The 22,197-nt window shown below is 35.8% G+C and overlaps 2 long non-coding RNA genes across 2 annotated transcripts; one reads left to right on the forward strand and one right to left on the reverse strand.

Moving 5' to 3' along the window:
- Positions 1 to 911: 911 nt before the first annotated feature.
- LOC140892886 (uncharacterized) lies at positions 912 to 3,059 on the reverse strand. The gene is made up of 3 exons (XR_012152931.1): positions 2,803 to 3,059; positions 2,589 to 2,670; positions 912 to 1,109 (listed from the first exon to the last, which is right to left on the reverse strand). It is a non-coding gene; the product is annotated as an uncharacterized lncRNA (long non-coding RNA).
- A 1,939-nt stretch (positions 3,060 to 4,998) lies between these two features.
- Positions 4,999 to 7,118, forward strand: LOC140892855 (uncharacterized). The gene is made up of 2 exons (XR_012152925.1): positions 4,999 to 5,243; positions 6,893 to 7,118. It is a non-coding gene; the product is annotated as an uncharacterized lncRNA (long non-coding RNA).
- Positions 7,119 to 22,197: the final 15,079 nt, after the last annotated feature.

A 22,197-nucleotide genomic window follows, 5' to 3' on the forward strand; every position in this document is an offset into this window, starting at 1 on the left:
AACCATCTGTACCTGATGGAATAGTCAATACAGGAGCACTGGTCAGTCTCTTCTTTAACTCAACAAAGTTATTCTCACAGGCATCTGTCCACATACGGAGCATTCTTCTGGGTTAATTGGGTAATCGACTTCGTAATGCTGGAAAATCCTTCAATAAATCTTCGATAATACCCTGCTAAACCCATAAAACTACGTATTTCAGGAACAGAAGTAGGTCTAGGCCAGTTCATCACCGCTTCAACCTTACTAGGATCAACTGCAATCCCATCTCCTGAAGTAACATGGCCAAGAAATACAACTCTGTCCAACCAAAACTCACACTTGGACAACTTGGCATACAATTGCTCAGTTCTCAAAATCTGTAAAATAATCCTCAAATGCTCTGCATGTTCAGTCTCATTCTGAGAATAGATCAAAAATATCATCGATAAATATCACTACGAACTCGTCAACATACTTCTGAAAAATTTTGTTCATTAAGTCCATGAATACATCAGGAGCATTCGTCACTCCAAAAGACATAATCAGGAATTCAAAATGCCCATACCTGGTTCTAAATGTGGTCTTGGGCACATCTGCTTCTTTGACCCTCACTTGATGGTATCCAGATTGCTAATCAATCTTCGAATAGATGAAAAAACCCTGCAATTGATCAAATAGATCATCTATTCGAGGCAAAGGGTACTTATTCTTTACCGTGGTGAAACGACCCCAACTGTACTTTAAATAATAATTAAATAAAAATACGGGGTTTTAAAAATTTTCGACATGACCTAACTAATTATAACACAACCCACCTGTCACAGACAACAAATTTAAAAGAAAAGAAAACAACCGACAACACTAAATAAACTGGACCGAGAAAAGAACGAGCACCCAAGAAATAATTTCGATAATCAAACAACCAAAGGTTGAATAATTTAATATTTACATAATAATATACTTACAATAAATCCTTACACCATATTTGTCCAAACAACAAAATAAATAGCTATAAAGTGTTTAAAATAAACTTCTGCGGAAGACTAGAATAGGTCGGAGGGATGTGCCGTGCCCGCATCACAATCCACTCGATAGTCTTGCACCTCGATCTCAATGATAATTTATACCTGCACCAAGTAGATGTAGTGAGCCTAGGGGCTCAACAAGAATATGGGAGAAATAACGAGTACTACATAAATACATGCACATGCAGATTAAAAATAGCTTGATAATAAAATACTTTTTGCCCTTAATTTGAATAAATGATCTCTAAAGGAAAGAAGTGAACATAAATGAATCATATGCATGGCTAAGTCAAATATAATCACCGTAACTGAATAAACTATACTGAAACATAGTCATAAATATTTGAACTTAGATCCATGGATTGTGACTCTGTGATTTCGATCATGATCATGGCTGCAGTGCACTATGCCGCAAGGAGGTCAGGTATTTCCCAACCCATCTTGCCCATACTTGGTAAGGGAGGCCAAGATTTCTCTCAACCCCACACATACACGTAAATAATTGGTAAGGGAGGCCAAAACGTCTCTCAGCCCCACACATACAATTCAGGTGGTAAGGTAGGCCAGAACGTCTCCTAACCCCACACATACACGTCAATAAATATAGTCACAATCATCTCACTTCGTTCGTAAAAAAAATAATTTTCCTTTCTTTCTTGAATATAGTACTTAGCATGCATATGTAAATATAACGTACGTGTAAATATTAAACGATAATCATGCATATGACTCACACATGGATAACCGAGATGGTGATTTAGGAGACAAACCAAAGGATGGAAAACTAAACCATAATTTAGCACTTAAGACAATTCAAGAGGTTCGCCCGTAAAATTTGTAACTTGCTCGATTCTTATTCAAAAAAGATTCTGCTTGAAACCACGACTCCCTCACACTTAGAACTAAACATAGAAGTGATCCTCGATGTATTATTCCCATCCAATCATGCTATAGAAATTTATTTCTGGACAGCAGCCCCTTTAAGTCCAAAAATCTGCACCTAGACCTTCGTAAGCTTATAACCCTACCAAAATTTAACTGAATTAAATTCCACTTGAACCGACATATTTCAAACATCTTAGACTAATTCTAGACCTGAGCCCTTATCCAAATTATGATTTTAATCCCGTTTTAAAAACTCATTTCCGGGCAGCTCAAACACTAAAAGAAATCTGCTCACATACTCTAGTCCATTCCCCCTCCTAAGCCTTGACCATTGGACTCCCTTTTATCCCAGCCTATAAAACCAGACCAAGACCACATTCTAGACTCACTCGAACCACTGAAACCAGTCCCTTCTTCAGCCTATCACAACTCGCACATCGACACCTAACCTGCCCCCAAAACCGAAGCCAACATGACCCAACTTCGATAGCCTTTCACCTCCAATTTTCTAGCTATATCCCAACACACCTAAGTGCTACCATGTGAACTATATTTTACCCATGGTAGCCCATAATCCACCATCCAAATCAACACAAACAAGATCATGAAATTTTCGAACCAACATGCTATAAAAGAATCTAACATTTTCGAAATACATGGCATAAATCTTTGAATAAAACGTGAACTGCCTAGTACCATTTCAAACTCATTTCCAATCCAATCTTCATCAAGAAACCATAACTTCATGTTTTCTCAAGCATGAATGAATGGCAAATCACTGCAGAAAAATGAAAAGAAATCAAACAGGGCACTAAAAGAATTGTTTTCTAAAATTTGAGATGCTAACACATAATTTTAAACACAATGCATAATAATCCACTTGATAAGAGAAAGGAGCCCATATCCTTGCCTTAGCTACCAAAAAACATCTGAAGAAATGAAGGCTGGAGCGAGCTATGGCCGATCGAAGGGGAGCTGGAAATCGATTCTGCAAGCTTCACGAGCTGAAGCCGAGCTCAGGGAAGAGAAAGCAAATTTGACCAGCTCGCCGGAGAAGAAGATAAGGAGAGCTGATGCGGCCGAACTTGGAGGAGAAATGGATATGGGAACCCGATGGCTGCAAGGCGTGAGAGAAAGTAGGGGAATGTCGTGAAGTGTGAGTGTGTGTTTGGCGTGAGTTGTGTGTGTGATTTAGGGGTTAGGGTTATGTATTAAAATTGAGTGTGTAGGAGAAAAAAAGCTATGCACTTTTAAAAAGTGTCAATCCCAAATAGCAACTAGGTCCATAAATTAAATTGCATTAAATAAAACACAAGCTTGAAAATCCAAAAATTACATACTTTAAATATTATGATGTCACGTTAATGAGTAAAATATTTAAATAATAAGCAGAGCGATTAAAATAATTTAAACAGACTAAACTAATGTTTAAAAGAAATTTGAATAGATACACAGGAGAAAAGTAAAAATCTTTAAAATGATTTGAACAATAATAATAATTAAAAAAAAGATTTAAATAAATAAGCTAGACATTTAAAATAATTTAAAGTAATTTAAAATAACTAACCGCTAAACTTAGGTTATTTAAAATAAATAAGTTGGACACTCAAAATTATTTAAACAAATAAGCTAAATAGTTAAAATCTTTTAATTGAATAAATTAAACAATTAAAATCATTTAAATATGCAAAGCTTAAACTTTTAAAATATTAAAATAATTTAAATTGCACAATAAAATCATTTAGACAGATAAACTTAAATAATTAAAAATATTAATTAAATAGTTAGTACAATAAAAAAATTATTTGAATAAATAATAAAAATATTTTATCAACACATAATTCACATAAAGAATTTAATCAATTAAACTTAAAAAATAATAATCCTAATATTTATTAAATTTAATGCATGCGATTTTGTAGATTGGGTTTTAGATACTACAATTCCTCAACCCCCCCCCTAAATGAAATTTAATCCTCGAAATTCAGGACTCATTAACTAGGTCCGGATACCTTAGACTAGATCAACACTAAGTTTTCAACTTAGCACCTACCTGAGTTGGTCCAAATCAGCTTTCGCTGCACACTTTGATGCTTACTGATATCTATATCATCAAGGACCTGACTAACTTTTATTCCAATATAAAAGTTACAATTCCTACATCTTTCCAAGTGATCTTATCCTCTATGAAAGTTTATCACTCCTCGAATTTACGTTCGACCTAAATTTACAAACTTAGAAATGTCATCTTACTGCAACTGATAAGTTCTACAACCTACAAATTCTTAGAATCTTTAAGTTATTGCACAACTTACGTCTTGCTAACCTTATATTCTACGTCGAAATTCCAAGCAATAGAGTCCATATAACCAATAAATAATTTATGTCGACCTCGACCAATACCTATTTACTATTTAAACTTAACTCATATAATATTAAACTCGAGCTCTTAAGAAATTCGCAAGTTCACAAAATACCTAACAATTAACAGTAAACTTTTCTAAATAGGGTAGCTAAAGGATTATACAAGTCTACCTCGTTAGACCTCAAGATATGGGATGGATCTAACACATACTCCCACAAAAAAATTCTATACGGCATGCCCAAACGATTAAACGAATTACCAATCTCCTCATCAATCATATATGGACCGAAAAAACGAGTTAATTTTTCTTATATTCCCAAATCGTTAATATTACGGAACAAAGATATTGTGACGCCTAGAATTTCTTAATTTCATTTTTGTGCCTAAATTAGTCTTTAATATTTATTATTTTAATTATTTGCAATTATTTTAATTTTTTGTGATCAATTGGCTAAATATTATATTTTCCTCGCGCATTAGAATTTATCGTTTTTAACTTCTGCGAAAACTAGTATTTTTGTTTTCTGATTAGTAAAATAAAAATTTAATATTTTAAATTAAGATTTTAAAGCTTGAAATTTTATTTAGTACGACCAAATTATAGTCCTAATTACTAGCTTTAATATAGCACTTTTAAAATTTTTAGTAGCACTTTTACATTTGACTCAAAGCAAACCCTGCAAACCCTAGCTTCTAATATATACTCACACACACACACACTAGCTCCCAAACACACACACACACACCACACGACACCCACCAATTCCCCTGTTCTTCTCCTCCCCAAAGAAATCCTTCGCTCCTTTTTCTTCTTCTTCTTCGTAGCACCTGTTCTTCTTCATTTTTCTCCGGCAAAGCATCTTCAAGGCTGTAGGGGCGAGCTGTGGCTGTCGATTGAGCTCGATTCCATCCCATTCCAGCTCCTCTTCGATCGGCTTAGTGCATTGAACTCACTCCTTTCGATTTTTTTTTCTCCATTTAACTAGGCAAGATTATGGGTTCATTGGCATATCTTGTAGATTATTTATGTATGTTTTGATTGGTTTTAAGTTTTGTGCACTCCATTTGTTTTTCAAAAAAATATGTATCGTGAGTGCGTGCCCTGCTTCTTCTTCCAGACACGGCAATGAGTTTTCTTTTGCTTGTTTATTGTTTCTCTATTGGTTTAATCATGTTTAGGTCGAGGAATGTTTGACTTCGAAGCATTTGAGAAATAATACAGTGGAAGGTTGCTTATGTTCGATTTTTTTTCCAGATTTCTTGACCTGTTATTTTCGAAAATTGTTGTTATTGATGGTGATGATGGGTTGGTGATTTAGGAGCTACCGTGGTTTATTCGTAGTTCACATGGTAGCGTTAGAAGTGATGAATTTGGAATGGAGTACTGTATTGGAGGTTTCGGTCTAGCTTCTTGTCTTAAGGGCTCGGTTTGAGGATGGCTGGGCATGCCGTTGGGCTGTGATGCTGGTAAGTGTAGGAGTCGAGTACAGTGGTGTGAGTGGGACTAATGCAATGAGTATGGTCCTAAGAATTTTGGGTTGAGAGATGGGAGTTAACTTAGCCAAGGTTTTCATTGGATAGGTAGCTAAGTCATGGGCAGAATTGGAGGATTGGGACAGGTGCTGTTCGGGTTTGAGCACTTATAACCGGGTTAGAGTCTGGTTTTAGCGAAGGACTCAGGTTTGGTGGCACTGTGGGATGTTAAAGAAGTGTGGTTTCGAACGGAGTACAATTTGCTTGAGTTTTCCCTAAGTTCTAAGCCTTTGGGCTTAAGAGAGACAGAAATTCTAAGGGATAAGTTGCTGCTCGGGTTGAATGTTCAAAACAGAGTTAAGGTTGGAATTGGGTTAAGGGCTCGGTTTAGGAATTAGCCTAAGAGTTTTGAATATGTCGTTCCTAGCGGATTTCCTTTTGATTAAGTGTTGAGCAAATTATTAGTTGTTAGGGCGAAATGCTCCAATAACCTAAGAGCTGAATTTTTGGTTTAGATCTTCATCCTTGGTATTACTTCCTAAATCACCATCCCGATCATCCAAATTTGAGTCACTTGCCTGATCATTGAGTAAATATTTTCAAGAACATTACATCTACGTATGCATGCTAAAAACATGAATCAATAAGAAAAAAAATTATTTTTGAACGAAGTGAGTTGGTTGTGACCATAGAAAGACGTGTATGGACGGGCTGGGAGACGTTCTGGCTTCCCTTACCACCTGATGTGTATGGATGGGCTGAGAGAAATCTTGGCTTCCCATACCAATCATTGGCAAGACGGGTTGGGAGATATCCTGACTTCCTTGTGGCATAGTGCACTGCAACCATGATCTAGATCGAAACTAGAGTCACAATTCAAGGATCTAAATTCTCAGTTTCAGTTCAAGTCAATTATATTCATGTTCAGCACATTGTATGCAGTTTCATTGTTCATGTGTGACTTAGCCATGCATATGTTACATTCATATTCACATCGTTTACCCTGTGATCATCTTTTTAAGTTTAAGGGCACAAAAGTATTTTAATACAAGTTATCTTCAGTCTGCCTGTGCTTGTATCTATGTAGTACTCGTTATCCCCCCCCCCCCCCCCACCATATTCTTGTTGAGTCTTTTTGGCTCACTACACTTATTGTTTCCAGGTGATGACTTTTACGTTGAGATTGAGGGGCAGGATCCCCAGGGCGAGGTCACCGGTGATGCATGCCCTTGACCGACGTGCTTTCAGTTGTTCTGCAAACTCTGTTGTTGCCTTTTTATTTATGAGTGAAAATATTTTCATACTCTGTCAGTCATTTGCAGGAGGTGTTTTCCCTGCTTTAGAATATTTGGCATGTAAACTTAAATAGCTATAATGTTTAAAATAAACTTCTGCGGAAGACTAGCATAGGTCAGAGGGATGTGCCGTGCCCGCATCGCAGTCCACTCGATAGTCTTGCCCCTCGATCTCAATGATAATTTATACCTGCAACAAGTAGATGTGAGCCTAGGGGCCCAACAATTGGGGGAAATAATGAGTACTACATAAATACATGCACACGCAGATTAAAAATAGCTTGATAATAAAATACTTTGTGCCCTTAATTTGAATAAATAATCTCTAAAGGAAAGAAGTGAACATAAATGAATCATATGCATGGCTAAGTCGAATATAATCACCTTAACTGAATAAACTATACTGAAACATAGTCATAAATATTTGAACTTAGATCCATGGATTGTGACTGTGAGATTTCGATAAACAAAATCTACAGCTTATTCGGGAAAACTTTCTAAATGTTTTATTCGTCATTTTGTTCCCATAGTTGGTGCATTAATCTTACCGGTTTACGTTCACAAAATCTTAGAATGCAAATGTAAAGTACCCAGGAACAACTCTATTTCGTATCTCATATCTGTTCACTCATTCAGCTTATCGAAAATCAACTGTTTACTCTTAAAGATCGTATTAAAAATTGAAACACCCATTCAATTACTTCACTAACCAGAAGTATTCTCGCTAAAACTAGATATAGCTAGTAGTCGTCATTCCTCGGATCACAACAATAACTTAGGATTTCATCTAGTATTAATACTAAATTCCCAACGGTCTAAACACTTAATAAGCGGTTACGAGTCGATTCTCTACACCATAATAGAAATGATAATTTGAAACTATGATCCACCCAAATAATTCAACATGATGGATCAGGAAAGGAAACAGACATACAAGTGATGTTGCTTAATATGAAATGAAATAATGCAAGCATTACAAACAAACGAGTTGACAATAAAAATTCTAGATAAGTGAAAACAACTCACTCATAATTCAATTCTAGGGGTAAATGAATGATAATGAAGGCTCCATGGATAATAAATATGAGCCAATAAGATACAAACCTCGTGGTCATTCATAAGGGTAATGAAAACATGCTCAAACAGTCAAAGCATAATTAAGAGCCATCGGTGCGACTTCGATCGAGAGAAGTTCACACAAGTCAATCATTAGGGGAAACAACGGTCCTAAGACATATTCAGATGTCAACCACAACATGAGTAGATCACCAAAAAGGAAGACAAAGTGGATCTTACTCACATCAACATGTGGCTCTAGAACCGAAATTTTTTTTCAAGAAGTGCGAAATATAAACAATATTTTATTAAGAAGTTTAACCAAGGTCAAAGTAGCAGAATACAACGTTTACTGATGTCATACGAATCCATAAATGAAAAAAAGGTGTGCAAATAAATTTCAGATACTCAAAAGTATTTTTTGCAATAGATACAAACACAAATAAAGAATAAGGAAATAATTATCGAGATAATAGTTCACATAATTGAAAGGCTCATAGTAACCGACTCGCTATTTCCCAAAATTATACTGCCCAAATAACAAAAGAAACTCAAACTATCCATAATAATATAGAACAAAGTACGTATCCCAAGTCTTCGCACGAGTTCGATTCATAAACTTACTGACAAAACATACATAATTCAATTTCTAAGAAAACTATTCACTTAGTTTTATCCGACTAAATTTCATCCCTAAGAGAATAAATTAAAAAAAGGGCAGATCAAATAATACCTCCTAATACGCAAGTTTAATATTTCCGACAAATTCCTACAATCTCACCAAATATTGTTAACACCACCTAATAACTCAAACAACATCCACGTACTATCCAAAACTGGAAGGAATATTAGTACAACAACTCCGTTTAACTTGAAACCGCATGCTATAAAAATAAATAGTCAAATAATCCTGGAAAACCCTTCAATAAATCTGCGATAATACCCTTCTAAACCCATAAAACTACGTATTTCAGGAACAGAAGTAGGTATAGGCCAGTTCATCACCGCTTCAACCTTACTAGGATCAACTGCAATCCCATCTTCTGAAATAACACGACCAAGAATACAACTCTATCCAACCAAAACTCACACTTGGACAACTTGGCATACAATTGCTCAGTTCTCAAAATCTGTAAAATAATTCTCAAATGCTCTGCATGTTTAGTCTCATTCTGAGAATAGATCAAAATATCATCGATAAATATCACTACGAACTCGTCAACAGACTTCTGAAAAATTGTGTTCATTAAGTCCATGAATACATCAGGAGCATTTGTCACTCCAAAAGGCATAACCAGGAATTCAAAATGCCCATACCTGGTTCTAAATGTGGTCTTGGGATTATTTGAACCTCACTTGATGGTATCCAGATCGCAAATCAATCTTCGAATAGATGGAAGAACCCTGCAATTGATCAAATAGATCATCTATTCGAGGCAAAGGGTACTTATTCTTTACCGTGGCTTTATTCAGTTGTCGATAGTCGATACATAATCTCATCGACCCATCCTTTTTTCTTACAAATAGCACTGGAGCACCCCAAGGCGAAACACTCGGTTTGATGTGTCCCTTGGCTAACAGATCTTCAAGTTGCTCCTTGAGTTCTTTTAGTTCAATTGGTGTTATTCTGTAAGGAGCTTTTGATATAGGTAAAGTATTAGGCATCAGTTCAATACTGAATTCTAGTTCACGGGCTGGAGGAAAACCCGGAATTTCATTTGGAAATACATTTGCAAATTTTTTAACAACTGGAATGTTTGCTAATTTTGGGCTAGGTTTCAGTACATCTACTGCATAAACCAAAAATCATTTGGCACGTTTTTGCAATAAACGGGCCATAGTTAACATTGAAATCAGAGGGATCTTGGCTCTAGAACCCTTACCATAAAATTTACAATCATCTTTCATATCTGGTCTAAACTTGACCACTTTGTGGAAACAATCCACAGTCGCTCTGTACTTGGTCAAGGTATCTATGCCAATGATACAATCAAAATCAGACAACCCAAGTACAATACAATCAATCTCCATTACATTCCCTTCATAACACAGTTCACAACTTTTGGCAATATTTGCTGACATCTTCCCTTTCCCCAAAGGCGAAGAAATGACATATACAGACGTCAAAGGCTCAATAGGCATGGAATGAAACATAGCAAATCGCTCATCTATGAATGTATGCGATGCACCAGTATCAATTAACACATAAGCAGGATAACCAGAAATAACACAGTTACCTGCGATCACATCGTCAGGTGTAGATTGAGCCTGGTCCTCTGTCAATGCAAAGACTCGTGCCTGCAGTCTAGGAGGCTGGCCTACACTCTGGCTTCCTCCTCTTCTGATTTGCTCTGGCCTATTCTGAGACTGAAAAAAGTGCACTGAGGTGGCTTGTCGATCAGATTGTGTTGCAGGTCTCGAATTAGATCCACCACGTGATTTTTCGGAACCATGGTTAGGACATGCTCTGGCATAATGTCCCGTCTATCCACACAAATTACAGTTGCCCCAAACTCCAACATAGTTATCACTGGGTTGTTTTCCTCCACACTTGTTGCAGTATAATGCTGAGGATCCCAAACTCTGAACCGAACCAGACTGTCTCGATCCGCTAGAGTTGGAAGAGTTCCCACCATGCTTCTTGAACTGTTTACCCATAGGCCTAAACCGATCCCTCCTGTTGTTATTGCTTCCAACTCCCTCGTATCGACTGTACTGTTGTGGATACTGTGGCTAGGAGTGTGATTGTGATGGTCTCGAGGGTGTAGGCATGGATGAAAATCCTCTCTGTCTCAAAATACCAGCTTCAGCTCCTTTGGCTCGACCAAGAGCATCAGCCAAATTGTTCGGTCTTCCAGAATTTACCAAAGTAAATATTTCGGGATTTAGGCCATTGATAAAGTGATCAGCCTTAGCTTCTTTGTCTCCGGCAACATGTTGTGCGAATCAGAGCAAACTCGAGAACTTAGAAACATAATCCTCGATATTCATGTCACATTGCCTCAGATTGGCAAATTCTGCTCCCTTATCTTTCCTGTAGGATGTAGGAAAGAAACGTTGATAGAACTCAGTCTTAAGCACCCTCAAAGAAATAATAGTACCTCGGTTCTCCAAAGATTTCTTCGTCATTATCCACCAACTTTTAGCAACATCCAGCAATTGATGTATGACTAGCCGGATTCTCTGGTCATCAGAGTAGTCTAGCGACTCGAACAACTATTCAATATCATCGAGCCAGCTTTCACATTCAACGGTGTTCTCTGTCCCTTTTCAAGGTTGGTGGCTTAAACGATTGAAATCTCTTCAGTAGTATTTCCATAGGGGTAGGAGTAGTGTCCATAGGATCGGCGACATCACTATCCTGTTCTGTTTGAGGTACCTCTCTATTCTGAGGGACTTCCCTTTTTTGAGGAACTTCCTCTGCTTGAGGGACTTCTTCTGTTCTAGGTGTACTTCTCAGTCTACGAGGAGCCATGCTGCAGTACTGAAATTATACAATAATTCACAATATCATAATCTCATTCTCAGTTAGGTCATTCTTAGTTCATTAAACTTGAGAGCATTTAATTTCCAAAGAATTGATATTGGTTCTCTTTCTTCCAATCACACACACTTTACAAGTTACGGCACATAATCACATAGCACATAGGTATAAGGGGTAGGGCACATTCGCATGAAATTTTATAATTAAGAAATGTATCAATTTCATGCAAAACAATCGTGCAACTCAACTCTACCCAACTCACCAACATCTAATGTCGACTCGAGGTATCTTATCTCTCCGATACACCTAATGTGAGACCCCGGGTCCCACGAACAAATCGACAATGCAAAACTGATCCGAATTTTTTTTTAAATAGGAACTCTTAATATATTTTTAGAAGTCCAAAAATACCATAAACATGAATTTAGGACAAAAGGAATCATATTTGAAAAATCCAAGTTGAAGCTAAGGCGCTGCAGAGCCTAAAATATAGAGCTGGGGCGCTAGAGATACAGCGCTGGGGCGCCAAACTATCGTATTTCCGGATCACTGAGGCGCTGGAGCACTGCCAAGCGGCGCTGGGGCGCTAAACCTTCGAATTACAGGAGCTGGAGAGCTTACAATAGGCGCTAGGGCGCTATGCGCTACACTGTAATACTGCAGTTGTAGCTCAAAGATGCTACTGGTTCGACATCTTACATGCAGAATCTGAAAAAGTGGTAAACATATAAGTTGTAGATTTTTGTCTTGGATTTCCAATGCTACCAATCTCACTATAATCGGAATTTTTAGTGAAAAACTATGCTCATTCTACCAAGATGTGTCAGTGCAAAAATATTTGGAAACAATCGACACACTTCGGTTAATTTTGACCAAACTTTCAAACGAAAACCCAGAATGACTCAAACTTGATACATGGTCCATTCTAACATTTCAAATGAGTTTAAAAATCACAATCAATAGGAAAATATAACAATACTTGACAATGGAAAAATATCCAACATTGCCCTAAAGAAAACCCCAACATAACAAGCTAAGACCCGGAGTACCACTTCTATACTTGAACCCAAACTCTCATGACCTCCGATTACTTGGCCTTGATTCACCTGTTGCAATGCACAAACACAAAACAAAGTAACATCCCGATAAACCGGTAAGTATAAAACCCAGTATGAACAGCGGAATAATATAAATCAAATATAACAATTACAACACATTTCAAAGTATGTCGTGCTTTCATGAAATGCATGCTCAATAAAATGTTGGTTTCCAAACGATGGATATCAATCATCGAGGTTCATATCCGACCCCGGCATCGAGATTCACATTAAATTCTTGGCAGTAGGGATCCCAAAATGAGGAAAAGACAACACAATCATCACCACCTACCCTACCACTCGGGGTGATGTGTTAGGTTTCTTAACCCTGGACTTTGGCACCGCTATATAGAGTATGCTGGCATACAGGAAGCCTATGCTGCAACCTGACCCACTCGTATATAGGCCCAAAATGTCCGCTTACTGCTTGCTTTCTCAAACTGAAATAAATCAGGCTCAATATGTATGAGATGATGTAATAATGTAACAATAGCTTGTTCTCGCTATTTCAAATATCATAACACTTTCTTTCTACTGTTGCACGTTAAAAAAAATCATCTCAAAGCATGCAATACATATTCGATTCAAATAATAGCATGAAACCAATATTAAAACGAAGAGCCATTAATTAGTACATGCAATTCAATCAACTGCAACGAATCGAATAAAAACAGTCAATGGCATACAAACAAGTAAACTGTGTGATTAAGGGGCTCGAGAATCAAACTCATCTCAAGTGCTCAATCCCCAATGATTCCTCTCTTGCTCATACCTTCAACAACAATTCCGTAGTGTTCAAATCCGCAGGCTCGATCAAATTCTCAACAAATCGAATTCTTGCAACTCGAATTCGATAAACTCCAAATCAAAACTAAAAATGAATAATAATTCATCAATGTCATTCTTTTATATTATTCTAACTTCATCCCAAATGTATTCCCAACGTTTACAACTCCATTTCCATTTCAAAAATCGAACCGACGACACAAGAATTCAAAACTTATATTTCCATAAGTATCAACACCATTTTTGCATCATATTAAACTCCATTATAAATCAATCCCCAAGATTTCGAATATAGGGATCACTTCAAATGTGATTTTCCAGAAAATCATCCAAAAATTGAAAACATGTCCAAACAATGGTATTTTCATAAACCGTCTTAGATATATCATCTCTATTAACTCGAGAACATGTTCATCAAATAAATTCTCGAATCCAACAAAACCCAAAATTTTTGAACTTGATAGAATTTAATAAAACTTACGTAGAAACGTAGCCCTCGTCGTAAGGATTCCGAAATCGTATTTATTTTTGAAATCTACCGGCCGGATGGTGTCAGATCGGAGCTTGAAGCGGCACACGTTAATGGCTTCCTTCTTCCTTCTCTCTTCTCCCGGTAGGTGATAATGAAGATGATATGATACATACACATATGCATATACCAACTTATAATTAATGAAATTATTAAATATCTCTAAATTGCAATTTAGTCCTTGAAGCTTTCAAACTTTCAATTCAGTCCTTAAATTTCTGAAACTTTGAATTTAAATCTAAATTTCGTATATTCTCAAATTAAATATTTTTGGGGCATTACATCAGCGGCCTCGTAGCTTTGATGCATCATTCCACAAACTGGGTCACTGGAGTAATTCGGAGGCTAGAGAACTTATGGCACTAGTGTGTCGTGAACTATGCCTTGTCTTTGCGGAAGTGGCGTCAGGCTAGCAGGGATTTTGTAGTCGTTCCGAGTGGACTCGATCGGCTATGGTGAACTGATGGGTTTCAATGGTGGAATTATTCAGCATTCTCGGGAAGCGAAGAACTCCATGAAAGTGAGTTCAAACGTTCCAATTTCTGTCCGAATCCGGATCCCTTAGGCGTCTCTTCTTCGAGATCTACTTGGCTTTCTTTCCGTCGAAAGAGACGGATGGATGATGCCCTTCTAATCTGTTTCCGAGACGTTAGATTGAATTGGAAAGACTTGGAAAGAAGTTAATTAGGGTAAAAAGTAAAAAAAAAAATTAAATAAAAAAAGATTTAAAATGGGGATAAAAGGGACATTTCAAAACCGATTGTTAATTTTTAAAATACCAATTTGCGATGTGCCTTTTCCCTAATTTCCCCCTTTTAACCGACTTCAGTGTCTCGTTCAAGGTATAACAGAAAAACAACACAGTCGAGGGCAAGAGAGATACATCGAGAAGCAACATCCATTGAGATGGAAGGAGTTTTCTCAGGAATTCACTGGGAATCGGAGGCACAAAGCAAGAGAGAGTGAAACAATGAATAGAGGAGAAATAAGCTCTATCTGTAATTGTTTCTCATTCTCTTTCTTTGGTTTGATTGTATTTTACTGAGACTTGGATTGATCAAATAAAAGTGGCGATCTCCCGTGGATGTAGGCACATTATTGCCGAACCACGTAAACCTGTATTTTGTTGATTATTGTTTTACTTCTTGAATTTGTCTGTTAAATCTTGATTGTGAAATCTTTCAAATTCTGGAATCTCGATTTGTTCTCAGTAGTGGTTGTGTAATTGGTATGTGTTTGATTGTGTCCGAGAATTAAAGGAAATACATACACAAGTACATTTATTTACTAACAGTGGCGTCGTCCGTGGGAATCTAAAACCATGTTTGGATCAATGAAATTTGATATCGAAAAGTTTACTGGAAAAAATGATTTCTCCTTATGGAGAATCAAGATGAAGGCAATCTTGGTTCAACAGGGGTTAGGTGAAGCACTGAAATCGAAGGAGGAAATTTCTGCTGCATTAAAAGATAAAGAAAAGGATGATATATTCGGTTGTCTAGCATATGCACACATTAAGCAAGACAAACTGGAACCTAGGGCTCTAAAATGCATCTTAATAGGCTATCTAGAGGGAGTAAAAAGTTATAAAATTTGCAATTTGGAGACAAAGGGGCCAAGGTGTTTTAACTCAAGAGATGCAAGTTTTGATGAGACAAGAATTACATACACTTCAAGGAAGCTGAAGTTAAAGCTGGAACTGAAAGGTTGAATGACACTCAAGTTGAGGTGGAGTTACAGGAGCAAACAGAAAATCTGAACCTCAATACCTATCTTGAGTATAGCAGAGCAGGTGGAGCATGATGAACCATCCTCTTATAAAGAAACCATGTCAAGTAAATACAAAGACAAGTGGATGAAGGCAATGCAGGAAATATTAGTACTAAACAACGTACCATACTAATGTAATAATAGTTCTAACCTCTAACCTAGTGGGCTGGCCAGACGGCGGAGCTTTGAGGCGGAAGAAGGTAGAGCTTGTAGCACTTGTAGTGATTGGATGAGTATTATGCTTTGAAGAGTAATGTATTAATCAGTATTTTTATAACCGGACCGGTGATCGAACCGGTTTACTTAAAAAAATGGTTCAACCGATCGGACCATTTTAACCAGACGGTCGAACCGAAAAACCGTTTATATAATTTAATATAATAAATAATATATTTTGGAATTTCTTCACAACAACACATGGGAATTGGTTGACAAACCAAAGAAACAAAGGATATTAGGTTGTAAGTGGATCTATAAGTCAAAGAGGATTCTACTACAGCAAACAATGTGAAGTTCAAAGCCAGGTAGGTTGCAAAAGGCTATTCACAAATTGAGAGGGTAGACTACAATGAAATCTTCTCCGCTGTGGTGAATCATTGCTCTATAAGGTTGATATTATCGTCAACTTGAAATAGATCTCTTCAAAAGGGAATGCACTATCAAACTGTTGGAGGAGGAATTTGTTTTACTTATCCTATTGCCACCACCAGTATTTCAGAGAAGAGCACTGAAGAAGAATATGATTCAGTAGTTCATCATTCCAAGGCCTGACGAGCCAATTTTCCAAACCCTGCCGAATAAAGTATTCGGAAAGAGGATCCAACTACAGCCGATCCTAACCTAGCTTTCATCCAAGCACCAACTCCTCCATCCTCACCGAAATTGGACGCTCCCCTAGTACAATCATTCCAACCTATTTCATCTCCTCCAATCCGAGAGATCTATTTATCTATTGTGGATGATGTAGTGCAATAAATTGCACTTTAAAAAATGAAGAGGATGCTGGTGATCTTTCTCTAATGTAGGAACCTCCTCCAGCGTTTGACTATCTTGAAGAACATCCAGAAGAAACTACATCTGAGCAGCAGCCTGAGCCACAATCGGAATTGGAACAATAGCCTAGAAATCTATGGCACTGCATGATGCTCATTCTTAGCCGAACTTGCAGTTATCTGTCTCAGATTAACTGAATCTACTGGAAACAAATTCAGCTGAGACAATTGAGATCACCATAGAAAGTGATCAGAATCCTATCTTTCCTACACCAGAATCAGCAGATCCTTCTACACCTCACTTAAAAAATTCATTAGATTCTTCAACTTCTTCTGAACTCACGCTTCTTGTATTAAAAAATCCAAAGGCTTCTGAATTTTCTTCTAAGTTAATGGAAGCACCTGTAGAACATGAAGAAGAGGGTCATATCAGTCTCAATGAAGTATCGGCAAGGCTGGACACTCTTATTTTACATGTCAAGAAGACCAGCTTGTCACAAGAAAGAGCTGGTACAGACTTCAACCTATTCAGACATAGGATGCTCAAAGAACTTTATGTGCTGTCAAAAACGGTTCATTCGAGACATACTCAATTTGAGTAGTGCAAGGCCTCTCAAACTAAAACCAATATTGAGTAGAGATCAGCATGGTATCAAAGAGCATTACACCAACAAAGATATATCAACATAAGAGACAGTAAAGTTTCTTTTGAAGTCTGATATTTTCTCCTTACATTTATTTTGATCAATCGATTCAATGGATATGTTTATGCATCACTTCAAATTCTCTTTGCAAACTCAGTGACAATATTTTGAAAATCACCAAAAAGAAGAAAATTAATGGAAAATTAAGTTTTGATGAAATTGAAAATTATTGAACTAATAAAAACTCTGCCGAATATGAATCTATCAGAATTTTTTACAAAGTAAAAATATTTACTAAATATAAAATCTACAAAGCTTTTTTCATTCAGAGAATTCGGCTAAAGTGTTTTCAAGTCTACCAAATTGTACTATATCTGTCGATTCTTGTGTCTACTATTGTCTGATCAAGAGCTCCAGCTATCTAAGCGGATATTATTTCTCAAACATGCCAACATTCAAGTTTAGACAATATTTCATGCTAAAATAAAAAGTACAACATCCATTTAATTGATAGTATCCCGCACACTCACCGAATGTACTATATTGGGTAATATGTTAGTGACACGTGGCACAAGGTGCCATTTTTATTAACGGGAAAATATTTGAAGATTGAATTCGAAAATTTGAATATATCATAAATAGGATCATCATATGAACAAAAGATCTCTAAAAACACTGAAAAAAAAGATCGTAAGTCCAAGCCGAATTGGAAATTCGCAAATTTATTGTAATTATCAAAGTTCTAGTGAACATCATTTTGAAAACAAAAGAAGTGAAGATAAAGAAGGTTTAAATCACCTTCGAACTTCCATAAACATCTAATGATTCATTTTATTACTGTTTTATCCATATCACCAATTTTGTCTTCAAGCATTTATTGGCTACACTTTGATTACAAGTCAAGTTCCGCGCATCAAGTTTACTTTTCTAACATGTATCTTTGCCGAAGTAGAGATATCAGATTGTATATTGTCAACCCAATCCAATCAAAGCCAAAAATTTTGTAAGGTTTATTCACCCCTCCTCTAATACCTAGCTAGTCGATCCTAACAGGATTTCTTTCTCGATCCGATCATGAAAAAGCATTGTACATATGATTCTGATCGATATGTATCATAAATATATATCCATGAAATCATCTCACATAATACCCACTCATGGTTTAGCTCACTTGTATTTTCCAGAAATTTTTTTTATGTAAATGTTTGTAACATGTCATTATAAACACTAGTCAATTCGTTAATTGGACTTGTAATCATTATAATCTCTACCTATATATTATTATATTACTAGTACTCGGGTACACTCTTTGCGTGCTTATTGAATATATTTTTTTGGTAAAAAAAAAAAAACAAAGAACAATTTTGAAAAGTTTTTTTTTGTAAATAAATTAATTAATTTTATAAACGCGATATTTTCGTAAATAAGTAGTTGTTAATGTACAAAATAAAATGGTATTTTGGTAATTAAATATGTACTAAAGGGAAAAATAAAGATGGTTAGTCATACCATATACCAACTCCTCAACTTTAATAAAATACTAGTATCGAATTGCACGCGTTGCTATACAATGCGTTTTTGTGTACACGTTTGCGTTCATGTACAATCCGTTTTTTATTAAATAGTTTTATAAAATAAAAAGATATTAAATCATTGTTAAAAAAAATAAAAATAAAGAGGCCGCACCAACGTACAAGATTGGTATAGCCTCACACTTACTATAATAGAAGAGATAATGGATTAAGACGAACATGGTTTATCAAACAAAATTTAAAAATTATCATTTTACCTTTTGAATTTTAATGAATTGCATTTATTCTAAAATAGTGTGTAAATTTTTATGTGAAAATAGAATAAATCAAGGTAAATTTACTTTAAATTCAAAAAAAAAAACTACATGATCAATAAAAGAAATATTTTTGCAATCTTTGGACACATATTTTTTTAGATGAAAATCGGTACAAAAAATTGAAAATATGATTTTATTATATGATATTTGAGTACCAATTATTTCAAATCTAATACTAATATATGATTTTTGAGTATTCAAACATGTATATAAAGTATTGGTATTAATGATAAATTTATCTTTTCGCAGATGTAAATCGCTACAAAATATTAAAAATATGGTAGTAATATATTATATTTAAGTACCAAATATGTAGTTACCCGAGTTCAGTTTTAATAATAAAACACGATTAAAAAGGTCATTAATTAATCAAATCAAAGCAATTAAGTAATCAACATGTTCAGAACCATTGAAAAGATTTTGGAAGCACCGAACAAATCATATCATCCGAACATAGATCGGATGTTCCAAAGGTTTCATTAACATTTAGATCAATGAGGTGTCAAAAGGGCACATAGACGTAGTAGATCGGAACTTCTGAAGGCCAATTTAGACCTTCCGAACCTAGGAGCCCACTGAGGTATCAAAATGTTATTGAAACGTCTATGCATGCAGAGCTCGGATCATCCAAACTCAGTATTCTATCTTTTCATTGACGTCTATAAATAGGCCATCGAATTTCACATATTGGAAGGTGAAATGGGTTTGTGTATCTCATTTCTATGTATCTTTGAGTGTTCTTGGTCATATAATCAAGGGTCGAGCTATAACAAGATGCTACTGAGATCTTAGCGAAACTGTGCTCAAGTTATGAATTTTCAACACCAAAGGGCGAGGGACGCATGCATAGTTTTGAATCCATAGTATCTATTGGGAGTAGTCATTGATCAAGTTAAGCTTTTTAGAAAAGAAATAGTGATATGATGTTCACTTGATCTTTAGACTTGGATTGTAGACTTTGTTTTCCCTGAACTGTCTAGTAGAGGTATGTAAGTACTGACTAAGATATCCAACGAGTATACATGCTTATATGTTGTATTTTATGTGCCATATTATCCATATTTTAATTATTTACATATATGAGGCATGTGTATATATCACATTGAGCCTTTATGTCTTCGAGATAGCCATTCTGATAGGGTCACTCAACCATATACTGTTCGATACACAATCAGATATCGGGAGATACCGTGATTAAGAGGATCAATACTACGGTTACTAGGATACTTAGTATCCATAATATTGATGAGTGTGTGAGCTAACCAGCTGATAGAACCCTAGATGGTATTACTCACTCATGGAGCCTAGTCCGAGCTTTATTGATCTACTTGACCCACTTTCCCGTATCATTTGCATGCACATATCGGTTTGTATACTCATACCATATATACTAGGTGTTAGTCATTCACATTAGAGCTGTCAAACGGGCCAACTCGGCCCACCAAAAACCCACCTTTTGGCGGGTCGATGGTGGGCCGACCCACCATCCTGGCGGGCTGAAAATACTCAACCCAACCCAACCCAAGGTGGGTTGCGGGTTAGGCGGGCCGGCCTGCGGGTTGGCTCACGATAAATAAAAATAAATAAATAATATTATAATTAATTATAAATATAATTTCATAAATAAATATTAATAGAAACATATTAATAAAAAATTTAATTATTGATTTCATGTGTGTAAATTTTATATAATGCAATTAATACAAAAAAAATTCACAACTTTTATTAAAAAAATATATATATCACAATAGAAATAAAAATAAATTATTAATTCTCTAGGCCCGCGGGCCAACCCACGCGGGTTGGCCCATCTAGGCCCACCTTTTGTTGGGTTGAAAAAATTTCAACCCAACCCAGCTAAATTGTGTGGCAGACCGGGCCGACCCGATGGGCCTAACCCAAATTGACGGCTCTAATTCACATCCGTAGAATTATATTGAATCTCATTCGATGGGACAGGTCTCAGGTTGGATCAAGACAGGGCTAGAGGCGGATCTAGTGACTGCTTCTGGAAGTTTATCTGTTTATGTTTCAGTTGCTTTTGTTGGTTTTCAAATACTGATTCGATATGGTTATATAAACAGATATGTGTTTTCAGTTGTTGTTTCGATTATATATGGAGGATTTGTTTTGTATAAATCTTATCATTTTCGCAGTTATTCTCTGATAAATTTATCCATTTAAGTTAATTGCATGCTTGAGTTCTGAATAATAGGTGATCTAATTCGGGTCGCTACAAAATATTTCAGATCTAGTATTAATATATGATATTTGAGTATTTAAAATATGTAGCAAATGTTGTATTACTAAAGTTGTTCCAATTCAATACTCAAAATCTAATCTTTTGTAGCAGATCTAAAATAGTTAGTATCCAAATATCATATATTAGTGTCATATTATGATATTTTGTATTGATTTTTACATGTGATTCCGTGAAAAGACATGTGAACCAAGAACTCTTGTAAAAAGAGTTCTCACCAAGGCATTCTTAATCTAAAATAAAAGACAATCAATAAACTCTAGTCCCTGCAAATTGGATTTCTCAAATCACAAATTCAAAGAAACGGTAAATCTAAACGAGTAAAATATAATCAGCTAAAAATTAAAATTATTTGCTGATAAATAATGACATTTACTTATAAAATTTTTTGGTTAGCTCTTAATTATGATAATGAGTCCTGTTTATTTTATTTTCTTTTTTTTAGAAACTCTAAATCCCTACACAACTTCAATGGCTGTTGTAATTATCACAACACTCTCTTTCACAAATTAAACTTATCGCAAAAGTTCAATATAAGAATAAACATGAATTTTTTTCTCTCTCTCCCTTTCAAAAGTTCAGAATGTGGCAGACACTAATCCAAGTCAGACGAGTATAAAGTATGCAAATTGTTCAAATTTTGCCGAATAGTTTAATGTTGTAGTCAAACCTCGTGATGATATATTGATAGTTTGTTCACAACTT

Source organism: Henckelia pumila, chromosome 3 (genome assembly GCF_033568475.1).
Source record: "Henckelia pumila isolate YLH828 chromosome 3, ASM3356847v2, whole genome shotgun sequence".
Taxonomy (NCBI): domain Eukaryota; kingdom Viridiplantae; phylum Streptophyta; class Magnoliopsida; order Lamiales; family Gesneriaceae; genus Henckelia; species Henckelia pumila.